The sequence below is a fragment of the Aedes albopictus genome, chromosome 3 (assembly GCF_035046485.1).
Source record: "Aedes albopictus strain Foshan chromosome 3, AalbF5, whole genome shotgun sequence".
In the NCBI taxonomy this organism is placed as follows: Eukaryota; Metazoa; Arthropoda; class Insecta; order Diptera; family Culicidae; genus Aedes; species Aedes albopictus.
Window position 1 is genome coordinate 10957160 of NC_085138.1, and position 5756 is coordinate 10962915.

The 5756-nt window shown below is 44.2% G+C and overlaps 1 long non-coding RNA gene across 2 annotated transcripts; it reads left to right on the forward strand.

Moving 5' to 3' along the window:
- The first annotated feature begins 3266 nt into the window (after nt 1–3266).
- On the forward strand, nt 3267–4724 carry LOC109408259 (uncharacterized). 2 transcript variants are annotated; one of them, XR_002129765.3, is made up of 3 exons: nt 3267–3737; nt 3816–3951; nt 4041–4724. It is a non-coding gene; the product is annotated as an uncharacterized LOC109408259 (long non-coding RNA). The 2 variants fall into 2 exon arrangements; XR_002129766.3 differs by having other exon boundaries at nt 3822–3951.
- Nucleotides 4725–5756: the final 1032 nt, after the last annotated feature.

Below are 5756 nucleotides of genomic sequence, written 5' to 3' on the forward strand. Positions count from 1 at the left end.
GGGTTCCTGAAGAAAACCAAAAAGGAACTCCTGGAGGAATCCCGAAAGGGACTTCTTTAGGAAACCCAGAAAGAAGTTCTGATGGAATCTCAAAATAAATTCTGGTTGAAATCCCTGAAGAGATGCCCGAAGAAACTGCTGGTGGAACAGAGGTGAAGAAAACCTTGAAAGAACGCCCAAAGGAAACCACGGATAAACTTTAAGAAAAACCTTAGAAAAAAAATCCCGGAGAAGTCCCAAAAAGAACTTTTGGTGGAATCTAAGAAGGACTCCGGAAGGAGTTCTTGGAGGGATCTCCGAAGGAACTTCTGAAGGAATACAAAAAAGGAGGAAATCTCATATGGAATCCTAAAGGAAATTTTTGGAGAAATCCTAGAACGAAGAGCTGGAGAATTTTAAAGGGGAGGAATTCTCAAAAAATGGGAATCCCAGAAGAAACTCCATGAGGAATTCCAGAATGAACTGCTGAAAAAATTTTAGAAGAAACTCCTTCAGGTTCCTTCAAATGTCATGATGAATTTTATTCAACTGAAACCAAATTGATATTCTTAACAGACTTATTATTGAGCAAACTAATATCTTCGGAAGAGCTCCTAGACTAATATGGTATTGAACTGTAATGGGAGCATCGATCTCAGGTCCTCAGCGTGATAGTCACGTGCTTTAACCATCACACCAGATCCACTCCACAGTCAGCAATATTTTCTTGCTATTGTTTTTAATAATATTCGTTAAACATACAAGTTATGATTGAAATCAGAACTAAGTTTTTTTTTGCGTTACTTGCAATTTGAAATGAAATTTTTCTTAAGGGGGGGGGGGGTTTGTTTAACAAGCTACGTCATTTATAAGGGGGGGTATCCAAATTTGTGACGAAATGCTACGAGGGGGGAGGGGGTAGTAAAAATCGCTTAAAAAAAGCTACGTCATTTATGGACGCCCCCTAACCTTATGAAATGTATTTTTTCCTCGCGCCAAGCAAACACAGGTCACACACGTCAACACCGGCGGCTTCGCATCCTCACCCACCAACACAGTCTTACTAACCGCGCTTTGTCCCCTGGCGTACGAATGCGGTCCGCAAACAACGCGCACGAGAGTGAGTGTCGTATGCCGTGTCGTGTCTGAGAGAATGAGCTGCAAGCAAAACCTATTCGCTCGATGCGGTTCGGTCATTCATGACTGAGCTGTAGATCTGTTAAAAAGAACCGATTCACTAGAGTGATAGATCCGGCTCGGATCCGATCCCTGAAGTGAGCCGTTTTGCCCACCTCTAGCAAGCACTAGGTCCCACCCACTACCCATCACAGATCGTACTCCCTCCCAACACACAAACTCACTGCCTGTTAGTATGTAGCGGTCCTGCCGACCGAAGGAAGCATTTCCCTCTCCGTATTGAATAGTTCTAAAGATCAATGATCACCATTGATCTAAGAAAGACCCTTTATTTCCCCATGGTGCTTCACGCAATTAGTGCATTACATCACATGTGGATTTCACGGTCATGTTTATAGACCAACGCCGGTTAACCAAGAAACAAGCGATGCAAGCAGAGAGAATGCTTACTGCTTGTTGCTGGTTGACCTGGTGATGTAACGTTCTCGCTCCAATGCCGGAGAAATGTTTTCCTTTTAATTTTTGTTTGCCGCCCGGCAGCGCTGACTGAACCCCAACAAGGTCTCAGTCACGTGGCCGAACTAATGAAGCCAGAGTGGACGACGCCCGGTTTTTCTTTTCTCTTTTCTCTTATTTCTTTTCAGATCGGGAGAATGAGTTCCTGCGACGGCAAGTTAAAAGACCCGCGATTGACGCCGGGGCGTTGTTGTATTGTTGTGGTGTCGTTGTCCGGTGGGATCGTCGTCCGTGTGGGATCGTTTGCGACGTGAGTTTGGTTGGAGTTTCGGTTCGCGGGTGTGGTGCATCGATTTTATTATTACATACAATCTATCTTTAGTTAATAAAGTGTTTGTAGTTTGTTTCAGTGTACCTAGAGTTACATTAAGTGAAACGAAAGAAAGCCAGTGCCGTGCCGCTCACGGCTCTACAAGTATTCATACGCCCTCCTGTCAAGCACTTCTATCCACCGCCTTGGTGCGCATAGTAGATCAGTACGGAAATGTGCAGCTTGCAAGAGCTCTGCTCGACTCGTGCTCCGAATACTGCTTCATTACCCGAGGCCTGTGTCAGAAGCTCAGGCTAGAAGGATCTTCGAACCACCTGTCTATCGCCGGTATTGGAGGATCGTCTGTTAAATCGACTAGAATGGTGAGCGCAACCGTCACTCAGAATATCACCGTATTCGGAAAACATTCAACTACACGTTCTGCCCAAGCTGACTTCAGAGTTGCCCACTGAGCTCATGAATGTACCTCAGCTAGCGATTCCGGAGCATCTAACTCTCGCGGATCCTACATTTTTTGAGCCTGGATCGATTGATCTTATCATCGGTGCAGAATATTACTATCATCTCTTCTGGTGACGGCCCTGGAGAACGTAGCGGAAGAAGACTTTCATGTGACCTTGTCAAACAACGCCTATTTGCTGAAGAAAGGAACCGATCCTACCGGTAGGGCGATTCAGTTGAAGAAAAGTCGACCGCGTTCTCAAGTGATTCAAAGAAGATGCAAAAAAATCCTTGGAAAGTGCCATAAATGCGGACGCCGTGGTCATATGAAGAAGGATTGTCGGCATCGGGAAGCAAATTCAGCGAAGAAGAACGCTGGCTGTCAGTTTTATAGTCGATGCAAACGTTGCCGAGAAGAGGCTCGGACGGATTCTGTTTAAGCTTGATTCCGGGTGCAGCGACCTCATGGTTAGCGAGACAAATGTTTTCGTTGCTTTGAACAAGATGACCAACCGTATTGAGATCAAAGTTGCAAGAGATGGAGAAGCCATGATTGCGGAAAAGATCGGCGAAATCAATACGGCAAGCAACAAAGGAGTACAGAGCAAATTAAAGAATGTGCCCTACGTTCCGAAACTATGATAGAACCCCAACGGATGATAGCCGATGCAGGGATTGATGTCCTGTACTCTAGAAGTGTGGCAGTCTTGAAGAAAAACGGCAAGTTGTTGGCCACCGGACACATCCGGGATGGACCGTACGAGCTTGAGTTGTCGTTACTTACCTTACCGGTCAGACTGAGGCCTCTGCTGTGCATAGTAGTCTACTCGGTCCATGGCTATGTGTCTCCAGCTCCGCACTCTGCGAAAAATCCGCAGATCGTCCTCCACTTGGTCGACCCACCTAGCTCGCTGCGCACTACCCGCATAGAGATTTACAGTTTGTCTTAAACTCCAAACAGTAAATTTCTTGTATCTGTAGCTGTTACCGTATGGCAAACAGTTGCTTTTTTGTTGAAGAATATGAGATTGAACGCAATCAACTATAAATCACGGTCCATGCAATCCATATCAAGTGGTAACATTATATTATACTGCCCAGATATTGTTGAATGATATGGAGACCGTAGCTCGCAAGTAATGTATGTCAAACTGTTCGTGCTTATTCTGTGCAACACACTTACATACATGCGTTTTACTATATGCTACTGGTATTTTACAATATGAGAAACAGTGGCACGCATCGGTATTCGTGAACCAATGAAAATCGACTGGTGGCTTTTAAAACAAAACAAAAAAAAATGTGGAAGCAGCAAATCGAAATTGAAATTTTGTTTTAGAGCATTTTTGGTTGATCTAATATCAGTGCACTGGATCCGAAGTAGCTGTTACAGGTGAGTATTTAATCTAACGGAAACATTGTGTCCACGCAGCTAATACCGACTGTGCATTTTTTTTCTCTTCGTATTAAGAAACAGTTTCCACCCAGAGGCGTTCATCGGCGGCCTACAGTTGGTCACATTACACGGCATTGATCCGGTGACCCCATCATCCGGACCGAGATCTGGACAGTTCGGAATGAGGCATGGGGTGCATCGTTCAATCAGGGTGAGTAATTTGTACCCTTGTTTGAACCAACACCAAAATGCTGGTTTTGAAAGTGAACTGACCGTAATCTACCTATATATCCTCTGCAGGCAAGTCCTGAAGGAGTGCTGTTTACTGTTTATGCGTTCAACGCTGGGACTGGGACAATCGAGTGTGGATGGACTTTCGTCGATTCGATTCCCAATCAAACTTCTTCCAAGCTAGCGGCAAGAGGTGAAGCGGAAAACAAACAACGCAGGATTTGGAGAAGCATCTATGTATGTGATGTCTACGCGATTTCATGAATAAAAGTGATTGATTCTTTGCTTAATATCTAATTTGTTACTTGTTTCTCTCTCACGGTACTCATATCCAAAGAACAGAACGCAATCATATGATAACAGTACGATACACAGTTATTCTACTATGAAGAACTATAAATCACTCGTAATACATACATTGAAGTTTTTCTTCGATATTTATGGTTAAATTGTTCTCTAACCATTTGCTATACAGCGAAACGTCTCGAAAACTGGATAATATATTGACCATATCCTTTACTGTATTGCGAAAAATTTGTTCGAGAAAACGAGCGATTTTTTATGGTAACCAATCTTAACCGCCTATTCCACATACTGTAAATTGGCGGATTACCATTTGTCAAACTGGCAAATCTGTACCTGGAATGGTCAGCTTACTGTTATCTCCAATAGATTGATAAATGGTTAAATGATAATTGCTAATGGTCATCTACAGTATGCGAAACGTTGCATTTACAGTTTGTGATTATGCGGGTACGTTTTCTTGTACCGACCGGATGACTCTCGAGAATCATTTTAGTCGGGTTGATATCCGACATCCTGATGACGTGACCCGTCCACCGTTGCCTCCCGATTTTCGCGGTGTGGACGATGGTTGGTTCTCTCAGCAGATGATGCAGCTCGTGATTCATTCGCCTTCTCTAAGTCCCGTCTTCCATCTCCACTCCGCCGTAGGTAGTACGCAACACCTTCCGTTCGAAAGCTCCAAGGGCGCGTTGGTCCTCTACACGTAGGGTAGGGTCCATGTTTCGTGCCCATGAAGGACTACCGGTCTAATCAGCGTTTTGGAGATAGTTAACTTCGTGTTACGGCGAACTTTATTCGATGGTAGAGTTCTGCGGAGTTCAAAGTAAGCACGATTTCCTGCCACAATGCGCCTCTGAATTTCTCTGCTAGTGTCGTTGTCGGCGGTCACCAATGAGCCCAAGTACACGAATTCCTCAACCGCCTCGATTTCATCACCGTCGATATAAATTCGGGATGGCAGGCGCGGTGATTCCTCCCTGGAGCCTTTTGCCATCATGTAGGGGGGGGTGGGGGTAAGACGGACCGGGTGGGTAAGACGGACCACTAACTAGTTCTGTCACTAAAGAGCTGAAATTTGGCATTCTTTCTAGATTAAGGTGAAATGGGAGAGCGTCCAGGTGCATTTTTGACTCGCATTTTTGAGAGCACCGATCTCTTCATCCACAAAACGCCCGAAAACAAAAATGCTACTCAATGTTTATTACGAGTGAGCAAGGCTACTCATTGCTTTTTCAACTCTGTTTGTTGTTTAGATGACGAGATCCGTGCTCTCGGTATTTGCAAGGCAGCCATTGTGACGGCCATCTTTGGATTCGCTCATATATGTCCTTAACCATATCTTCTTATCAGTTGATGATTATTCAACCACTCCATGAAAGAATAAATATGTTAAAAGTGTAAAATATAAACAATTATTTACCTGGCCATACGCTTTTGTGATGGGATGTAACTTTGGGGCGTCAATAAATAAGCTTTTTA